The sequence below is a fragment of the Gambusia affinis genome, linkage group LG09 (genome assembly GCF_019740435.1).
Source record: "Gambusia affinis linkage group LG09, SWU_Gaff_1.0, whole genome shotgun sequence".
NCBI lineage: Eukaryota > Metazoa > Chordata > Actinopteri > Cyprinodontiformes > Poeciliidae > Gambusia > Gambusia affinis.
Genome location: NC_057876.1, coordinates 13,149,920 through 13,160,729, shown reverse-complemented (window position 1 = coordinate 13,160,729; position 10,810 = coordinate 13,149,920). Strand labels below are relative to the sequence as shown.

Here is a 10,810-nt window from a genome sequence, read left to right as displayed (position 1 = left end):
ACATTTTGTTTCTTTTGACACAATGTTTCTCCCACATCTATGCAGGTTGAAATTTTTGCTTTTTATCAAAAAGCTGAAGTAAAATAAGGTCGACACAGTTGGAGTAAGGACTTGGACTTGGCCAGGGATCCTCAAATTCAGGCTGTGGGAGCAAGTTATAGATGTCTCTGTTTCAACACACCTGTATCAAATAATTAGGTAATTAGCAGGACTGTGAAGAACTTGGCTGCACCGAGGAGGTAAATCAACCATTTGAATGAGGTGTGTCGAACGGGGACAAGGACCTGTGCATCTTGAAACGCTTCACCTGCGAGGTAGGATGGCTTATCGGCGTATGGTGACTTGGGCGTGGTTTGAACAGGCTAACATACTTGAATGTTTCATGTGATTCAAGTGTTTAAAACCAGGTGTGTCGCCCCTCCAACGTGAACCGCACGAACTTTGTGAGTAAAACATGACGAAAACATACTCACTGAAAAAAAAAAAAAAAAAAATCAAATCAACTCGACAACTCCACCAGTTGTCTTGACGTCAAATGGTATAATGCTAAGCTAAACGTCAAATCTGACCTTTAATTTCTTTCTTTCTGTTTTTCTTTTCATGAGCTGTGCAGGAAATTGACATGTTTCCCATTAGTTTCGGCTAAACATTTAAAACCTTACATCTTTTGCAGGCTGGGGGTGATTTCTTTGTGGTCACATGGTGGAGCCAGAGGATCAGCTTTAGACAAGCAGCGGGATCTGGTCTGCATGCGTGCCGCCCTCTTACTGAACTGACCTTTTCAGATTGACAGGTATGAAAGAGTTGGGACTTTTCACCTTTAACACTCTAACAAAAAATGGTTTTCATCAGAAAATGAGTACTGTCTTAGCTCAAACCTCCCATTCAATGAAAGCTGCTCTTTTTGACATCGAAGATTTAAAAAAAAGTAAATAAATAAATCATGTTTGCAGTGTGTAGAATTCAGTTTTCTGTGTGTATTGTATTCAGCACAGGTGAATTTGGTGGTTCTATCAAAAGATTTTCTGTTGCTTGCTTTAGCTCGTGTGGTGTGAAGTAGTGCTTTGCATCCTTGCGGAAAAATGACTGACTCTCAGCCTAATGTTGTTAAAATGTCATGCTGAGTCCTTAGAAGTTGTCCTCTTTAGTTAACAAATAAACCTCTGGATCTTGTTCGGTATATTACTAGAAGCTTAGCTTTTCACCTGTGATGTTTTTTTACTTTTCGTTTTTGATCCATAAAAACTCTTGGTATGCTGGTCAAGTGAATCTATTTGTATGCGATACAAAGTTTGTGTGGTTGTGTAATTTAATGTGTGACCGGACCATTTTACATGCCATCATTCAGGTGAATGACGGAGTGATTGGAGTTTCTCTGCAGAAGTATGGGTGCTGTTGCAGTCTCTTGTGGTAAAGAAAGAGCCTGGCCAAATGGCAAAGCTCTGGATTTTACAGTTTTCATCCTGCCCCTTACTCCTGGTCATGAGATATGCAGCATGACCGAAAGAATGAGATTGCACATAAAGCAGGAGAAATGACCCAACTCAAAGTAGAGCTGAAGGATGGATGGCCATAGTCTTAAATATGCAACTCTTTTACAGATCTCCTCAAAAACTGAAGTTCTAGACTTTGGAGTCTTTTTGTTGTTCTGGTTGATGGTTTTTCTTCACATAAACAAAGCCTACAGCTCACAGTGCCCTCCTGATCTGATATCTGGGCTGCTTTAAGAAAACTCGGGTCTCAGAGCATCATACACTCTCCACCATGCAACTTAGATGCCACTGCATTATAAAGTGTATCCCCTTTTATAATATTATAATATCACGCAACATAATATTGACATAGAAGAGAGTGAAGCTCGTATATAAAAGTTTTGCTACTGAAATGAATTGATTGTCATTGGGCTTTTAATTTTGAGAGGTTTTGTAGAGAGACGTTGCCTTTTTAAATATTTTTACAACAATTTTATCAGTTATTTTTATTTTTCTTTAACAAAAATTGCAGGAGTAGAAATGATTATGCTTCTTTGGTAAATGTACAAAGCCTGAGGGCAATGGGCCCACTGCAAAGTTCAATGTCTCTGTTTTAGAGGGAGAGTTTCAGAAATGAGAGGAACAACAACGAAGCAAAAAACACACTCTCTGAACCATTCCTGAACTCTTTCTTACACAAAACCAGAACTCTATACCAACATTTTCTTCAAAGTAACTACAACCTACAATGCCCCACCATAAAAGCAATACCTTTTATGGTTGTCTTCTTTTTTTTGGAAAGTGACAAGACAGCCCCTTTTAGCTTTAGGTTTTGTTTAAAAGCTTTGACAGTTTTATTGAATTGTTCTTATATCTATGTACTCTATTAAAGAATTTAGACCATCTACACAAACTATCACTGCAATTTATGGCTTTATACTTTTCATTCGTCACATTTAGTACGTCATATGTCTTACAGAATAGCAATTCTATATGTAGCACATTCGACATCCATTAATCAGTCTGTATAAAATGCATCACTGCAACAAAAAGAAAATTAGAGAATATGTAAGATGGATTTTATTCCGTCTTATTGTTCTATGCAAATGTTATGTTTTTAGTAAAGGCGCTAAAATATTTGTTGAAATACAAACCAGAGATATTTTCCCCCATGTTTTAGATCGGTCAGGATGACCTAAATATCTCTGCATGTTACAGGCAACATCTCAAACGTGCAGCTTTGTTGTGTGACAACATGGGGAAATCAAAGGAAATCTGCAATCAGGAAGAGGCCTTTGGATCCTCACAAATCTAGTCCACATGACTGCAGATGCCAAATTCATCTGTTCAAGCGATTATATACAAGTACACAAATTAATACTGCATCTATACAGACTGGTTTACTATGAATAGGCATACAACCAGGGGTCCTATTGGAAACACTTGCACAGTCTGTTTACATGTCTCTCATCAGTGAAGAGATGCCATTTAAAAAAAGAGATGACTAGTGCGAGCTCTGCTCGATCAACCTCTGATCTGTGCAGTTTCTACTTCTTTGTGTTTTTCTTTCAAATGCTAAGAAGAGCGTTTTGCACAAATAAACGGCAAAGCTTGAGAATTGCAGCTGCGTCCTTGAAATTGGCGCCGGTGAACAGACCTTGAGGGAAGTGAGCCACCATCTCTCCTACATTGACGATGTGCACAATGAAGAAGAGAGGAAACTAATCCGAGAAATGCAAGCAGACCTTTACCAGATGCCCACAGGAGAGACACCAACTCATAATGAGACTGCAACTGCTCTGCAGAGCAATATAACTGTTAGTAATATGTTCTGGTTTCAGCTCTTTACACAAAGTCAATGAAACCTTATTTAACAAGACATGTACACAGAGAAACTCATTGTTTCCCATAGTTCCCCTGAAATGGACTTTGACACTGCATGCAATTCTCACCTGAATTTGCTCAAGTGGAAAAAGGGGGAGGGATCTTTAAAGACACGCTGTTTTCATTCTGTGGAGTTAATCTGCTTTAAATGAGAGCCCGGAAGTTGGAAGACGACATCAAGAACTTTCCAAGAAGCAGCTGTTCCACTGAGGCCATGAACTGTTTCTTCTTTTAAATCCAATTTCTATTTATTTTTATTTTTTTTCCAGCGTTTAGCCAAATGTTATCCGGTGTCAGTTTGTTGACAGTTTTTTTTTTAAGAAAACAAGAGAAAACCAGATCCTTCCTTACTTTGGCATTAGCGGGCTGTCTGTCTGGTGCTGACGTGGCTTCAGACGCTATAAATTTTTTTTGCTCTCTTGCGATCTCTCCTTTTTGTTTTGCTTCTTTTCTTGGATCCAATGTTTTCACTCCTCCCTTCTTCAACCATTGTTTTTAAAGTAAATTCCTCCAAAATTCCAGCTAGGGTGTTTCTGTAGTGTGTGTGTGTGCTGTGATAACTACTAGGCCCGTTTCCTGTGTGATGTTTAGCCAATTCCTCCCTCACTAAACTACTTTGGGCTCCATGGCTGTGGATTCAAGCTATAATGGCTCGAAAACAAGCACATAAACTGTTAGTCCGCGTGTAACTGGGTCTAGGAAGAGCCAGACCAGACACATTTCCAACACAGAGGGAATCTGGCCGGAAATGTTCCAGAGGTTTTTCACTGAGTGAAGTTGACCTCTCCGTGCTACAAGAGCGAGACTGATGCAATCTGAAGCCAATCAGACCAAAAGGTTTTACTGCTGATGGAATAACACCTGACGATTTGCCTCTCTACAGACACCAAATGTTCATGCTTATGTGTGTATTTTATTAATCTTTCAAAGTTTTGGGGCATGGCTTTATGCTATTAAAGAGAAAGTAAAACCTGACAGCCACCAGGACAGAAAAAGCTGTGCATACAGATTCGGACTGCAGAAGAAACTTGAATAAATCAAAGTGTTTCTATTTTCTTAGAACTCAGGGAAATTTCTTATGTAAATTTAAATGATCGAGACGTCTATTGCAAGTTGAATTAAAAAAATAAATAAATAAATAATACACCATCATTCCATTTTGTGAACCAGGTGAGACCTAAGGCTTACTATCTCCAGGGATTAATGGATGAGAAGTGGGAACCATTCAGGATGCATTGCCAGTCTGCTGCACGGAGCTCAGAAACGCACACAAACATTTGGTAGTAATGGGTGGATTCAACACTTAGCCCCTTGTAAGCCTACAATATGGAAACCATTTTCACTAAGATTTAGATAAAGGGTTTAATGCAACCTCTTGGGTATTTTGCACAATAAAAGCATAAAATAAACAAATGTGCTTTTTGAGTTTTAGGACCTTGGATGTCTGACAAATTTGACAATGTATTGTTGCGTCTGTTCACTGATTTTCAACATTTTTATGAAAACAAATAACTGGACAAAATGTTTTTCACTAAAGTCTGCCTCAACAGATTAGATTTGAGGAGATAGACTATACTTTATTAATTTATTTAAATTACATGCCGATCAGGAGCTTGATTTCAGGGAAGGTTACCTTATTCTGGACCTTGATTTTTAGTTTTTTTAACTGCTGACATTTTTTAGTTTGTAAATTAAGAACTGGCTCATTAGCATATTAAAATAAATAGCCATTTTCTGAGTTTCATATTCATCCATTAATAGATTGCCTAAAAACTCAATGGGATTGCTCTATCTTTATACCGTATATTTCTCTTTCTCTCTGTAATTATCAGTAGTTTAAACATAGCTAGCTATAGTGACAGAAATTTTTTGTGAAATGAAGCCTAATAAAAAAAAAGAACCTTTCTGAAGTTTTGCTTTATCATCTTTTGCACTTTGTATATTTATGGGTTTGAAGGCATTTTCTCAGAGACCAAGCCGACCACGCGACATTGTGAGTAGGCGTGAGCTGTCAGAGTAATGTCATTAACCTCGCCAAACCAGAACTCTGAAAACAATTAAAACTCAAATGGGAGCTGCTACTTTAGTGTGAATAATTTACTGCTTAATGGGAAGTGATATGAACTTCAAGAGTTATGGTTTAGGCTATTTTTCCATCGAAGCTTCATTGTTCTGATTTTGGATGAACATTCTTAAATATATTCTTGAAGACATGTGCTGTTTTTGACAGTGGCAATAAAAGCATCATAAAATGTCTGCACGAAGCTGACAGACAGCTTAAGCATGCTTCCTGCAGGACAGCTTTGCTGCAGAAGTTAATGTTTTCAGCTGTCGGTTCTGCCATAAATTATACCATTCTGCTAATTTTGCCAAATTAAGCTTGTGACTCCTCCTCGCAGTCATTAGCTATTAAAGAAAAAAAACAAAAAACAGTTGTGTTCTGAGTACTCAGTCATCTGACAGAACCCAGTTTGGTTATCTTTTAAAATTCATAATTTCATGTTAGCAGAGAAGAGTAAGTTAACCTTGACCTGCAGAATGCATTTAGCAGGAGAACATTAAGGGAATGACACAACATGTGGTACAGACGGATGTGATGAAGATGGAGGATTTGGTAACCAAACAACCCCACCTCCTTGCAAACTGCACACAACCTGCAACCTTTTGAGCAGCAACAACTCTCCCATTGAGACATATAATCCACAGAAAGAGAAAATAAGGCTGTTTATCTGTGAAGTCATGCTAGGTATTCACAGCATGAACTTCATGGAAAAATAAATAAGATTGCCTGCTCTGATTTGTGTCTAATTGGTGCAATATGATGTGGTTTGTCTGTAATAAAAATAAATAGGAAAAGCATGTTTGTCATTATGCTATTTGGTCATGTATGACAATTATTAAAGAGTTGTTTTTTTGTTTTTGTTTTTTTTAAAAGATGTTAGTAGTGGTAATGAAAGCTTGCATGGAAGGAACACATGCAGATGAAGTTATCCAGTGGCTCTGACTCTTTGGAACTGCTGTGGAACGGGTAAAGTCTCCATTATACCGCTATTTCTTCCAGTCTATGAATGTGTTTTGAAATGTACACCTCCTTCTGAAACTGCACTGTAGCAGGATAGAATATCTTAATTTTTCTGCAGCAAATTGTTACCATATGACTGCATCAACTCTTTATATCTGGCATTGTAAAGACATGAGAATATGATTCTATTCTCACTGGAATATTTCTGTCTTTTCAACTTTTCTCATACGGGCGATATCTGATAGGCCAATGCAGGACATAAAAGGGACATAAAAGTAAACAAAATCACAATCTCCGTAGTATAGCATGACTCTTCGCTCCAGACTTTACAGTCCAGCTATTTTCATTTTGAGATGATGAATGAAATCCCGAGATGCTAAATGTTTGAAATCTTACTTTTATAATCCAAACCTCTGCACAGCTTTATTCCTGACATGTTTGCTGCATTCCTTTGTCTTCATAAAATTGATAAGTACAGTTCTCTGACAAATCCGAGTGCCTCCTTAAACTGAAAATGTTCTGAAAAGAATAAAATGTGACGGCTTTAAAATGTTTGCCTTTAAACTATTATACGGTGTCATGGTAGCAAGAAAAATATCTAATTCATAACATAAAGTCTGTTTTTTCGGATAATTAAACCTGATAATTGTGTCGCTCATCAGTTTGTCAGAAAGAAAGCTGTTATTGTTGCACCTCGAGCTTATTTTTTGTGGATAGAAATTGCTTGGTGGAAAGGTGATAATTGTCCTTTAGATTTTTGAGATCTTTATTTTTGATAGATCATTAGACTGTTTGGGTTAATATGTCTTATTGTAGCTAAATCATGATGGAGTATTACCTAGCAGCTGGACTCAATTTGCTACTGAAGAATGTGTAGACATTTGCCAATAAACACAATGTGTGTGGACAAATTCGTGCAGGAACTAAGTAATACTCCTTGAGCCATAGACGTGTTTTTTTTTGTGACTCAAGTTGTTTTGTAAGTCTGACACTTGCTTGTGACACAATTGACCCCAAAATTGTTTATATCTCTTTGAGAATTGGATTTGAAGAAATCTTTTGATTCTACCAAAATCTTTCTTTTGACTGTAAAACATTTTAACATTGCAGAGTGCCCTAGTCAAAGTCCTCACTTTAATCTGGTAGCAATTTTATGGAGGCATCTAAAAGATTAAGGTGGCCTTATGACTTTGACAAATTGGACCTGATAATTTTAGGCATATATGTAGGGGCAGGCTGCATGATGTGGTGGCTTTGCATTTTTTTCCCCATAAAGTTTTGATTGTAGAATTGCCAGAATCTCAAAACTGGCATGTATTCAATTTAATCAGATACATTAAACGGATACTTCAGCAGCAAAAGTAAAATCAGAGAACCGCTCTGTGTGTTTGATAGAAACACACCTCATCCAGGCAAACAGTTCTCTGGAGCAAGATAAGTTTAAGGCAAGTTTAATTGTGTGGATCCAATTGCTGAGTTAGCTTCTGCTACTGTCATTGCTGTCACCGTTAGCGCTGATGCTGCTGTTGCTGCTTGGGTTTGTGGGAGAGGGCTGATGTCTGATGTGAGAAGCTTCTGGTTGCGGTTGTCCCTTTGTTTACTGTTGTTTAGTCTCCTGTATTTATAGATTCTCTGCTGCCTGCTTCAGCTAATTATACCATGGATGCCATAGGGATAATTGCAGTAATGAATGGTTGGCTTCCCAAAGAATTCAGGTTTTTTACTCTCCGTTCATTTCGCCTTGCACAATAAGTCCCAACTTCAGCAACTCGGTTTGTGTTAGACATTCCTATTCACATACATCTGCCTGTGTGCTTGGAGCCACATATGTTTTTGCCTTAATTCATGCCAACTCACTGTGAGTTACCTCAGAGTGGCGCCGTTTAGCATTCTTTTTCTTTTATAAGAACACATAATTCATGCACTGCTTTGAAATTGCCCATTTGATAGGGGCAGAGGTCTCTTACTACCTCCACAGCTCACTTAACATGCAGAAACAGAAGCCAGGAATGTTCTTTAATCAACCTTAATTATGGTTTCCCAGACTCTGCTGCTCTAAGGTCAGCTGTTAATCCTCACTCCAGGTTCACAAGTTCAAAGTGTCATTAGCTTAGACAGTGAGGGTCTCTAAACACGCCATGTGTAAAATACTAAACAATATCAGCACCCACAGAACTTGCATTTATCATAACATCCACGTCTGCATGGCAACATAATAATGCCCCATTAGCCTGATGTTGGAGTTGAAGAATGCGGGGCTCTGTTTCTATGCGGATGTTTCATTTTTGCTGTTCTCCTCGATTCCTATTCTTAACTGCAGCCGTTTATTGGGCAATGCAGGCTTTCGCAGGTACTGCACTTTCTAACTAGTGCACATGTTGGTGTGTCACTGCTGTGTTTTGTCACATGTAAACAGCAGACATTTCTGATGTGCTCTTGCACTGAGGACTACGGGAAGCTCATATGAAAACAATGCACGGCAAACCAGGCCAGATCCAGTTGAAAACACACACATGTGGAGCACGTATGTTCTTGATATCGTTTGGAAGAACAGCTGTGAGCCTGGCTGAGTGTGTTCTGAAAAGGTCAGTAAAGTTTGACGGGGGGAAAAAACAGTCTGGTTAGAACTGGTGATTTAGATCCCTGTCTGGCTTCAAACTCACAACTTCTAGAGCCTCCGTGTTTACAAATGAACAACTCAGACGAAAACATTTTATAGAAGAGATGTCAAACGCTCTGACGTTGGTGACACAAAAAATTAGAAATGTACATTTTTTGTATTAAAACAAATTTTGCAAAAGTATTTGAGTGTGGTTTGAATATTTATCAAAACAGCAATTTTTCATAATTGTAGTGTAAAATTTATAAAGTGAGTATTAACACTGACATTGACTTTTTGGAAATTTGAAGAGTTGAAACATGGAAAATATAACCTGTGATTTATTACTTTAAATAAAACATGCCTGTATTTTGTGGCATTATGTAATAATTGGCTGTAGTGTTGGGAACAATCTAGTCTGAGATACTCTGACTTAGTTGAATGTATGCTGGGTTACTTTACTCAAAGGTTGGACCTTGGATCAGGAATTGACACCACACAAGATCTGAGTGCTTTTCAGTTGCAAGTTTAAAAAAAAAAAAAAACATGTACTTTTCTACATTTTATGCTTTTATACATTAAAGGATTATTAACTTTAATTGGTATTAAAATTCATTATCATTGTTTGAGCTTTGAAATGAAAGTCTGGACCAGCCAACTCGCATACCAGTATACCAGTACACAAAGACACAGATGAGTGAGTTTTGCTGTATAACATTTTGGCACATAGTTTTGTTCTCAACATTTTCTTTTATTTTGTAATCATAAAGAACCCAAGTATGTTTGACTCTTTTTGAACTTGAGTTGTAAATGTCATGAAGAGTTATTTAGCTATTATCTGTCAACTTTGTGTTAGTAATGTCTCTCTAATAATTAAAAGTGCTCACATGTTGTTGTTCGTTTTGTTATAACAAGCACCTTTGCTCTTCAGATATGCAAATTTTCTTGTTGCATAATAAAAAAAGCAGGCTTTGGTTTGCTTTGGACGAGGGACAGTTTAGTCAACAGTATCTATTGACCATGTTTCCTTGCCAGAGTTGGAAATGTATTTTCAGCTGGTAGCTGGGATACAACTCAGTCTACAACAATGTACTAGAAACCGTTTTACTGCAGTTGCATCACTTCTTACCAGAGTGGAAAAAAAAAAAAACTTCATTTCTGCCACAGGTGTTTACTGGTTCAATCATTTGCAGCATGCTTAGGGATTTCTTTTGTTCCTGTGGAAAACAAAAGTTTTACTTATAGTAAACCAAGGAATATTTTCATTATGATGAGCCCAAGTTGATATTTCAATGTTGTTTGCTGAGATGATGAACTGAAGTGGGACAAAGAGGAGCAGAAGAGCTAAAAGGACAAGAAATAATGATGCAGCTGGTGTGTGTGCGTGTGTGTGTGTGTGAGCCCCTGAGATTTCTGGGAAAAGCCCCTTTGTGTGTTGGGGCAGAAATTGCATGCAAGCGTCATTGTCATGAGAGCAGGTAAAGGGCTTTGACACCAGACAAATGTCAGCATTGATTAGTAATTCTTACCTTCAACATCTTTCTAGAATATGATATTGTTTTGATTTGGTGCTGATCTTATTTGCTCAATGCAGATTTTTTTCCATTTATTAGCCAGCTGCTTCTGGGATCGTCTGTGGAAGCACAATTCTATAAAACTCAGAACGTCTGCTGATCATTACATTTTACCATTATGTTACACATTGTGCAGCACTGAGTTCTTGTTTACACACCATTTAAATAAATATTAATCCCACTAAGCCATGAAATTCTTTTTATTGAATCCTTAAACTTATTTGAGATGCACTGTAAATAATCTGCATACTTCCTCTGT

The 10,810-nt window shown here is 37.7% G+C and overlaps 1 long non-coding RNA gene across 2 annotated transcripts in view; it reads left to right on the top strand.

The window, feature by feature from the left end:
- The first annotated feature begins 202 nt into the window (after window positions 1-202).
- LOC122837363 overlaps window positions 203-10,810 on the top strand; it is a 29,036-nt gene continuing 18,428 nt past the window's right edge. For both annotated transcript variants that reach the window (XR_006371766.1, XR_006371765.1), the window contains exons 1-2: window positions 203-314; window positions 674-793. This is a non-coding gene — a long non-coding RNA (uncharacterized LOC122837363). The remainder of the gene's footprint in view (window positions 315-673; window positions 794-10,810) is intronic.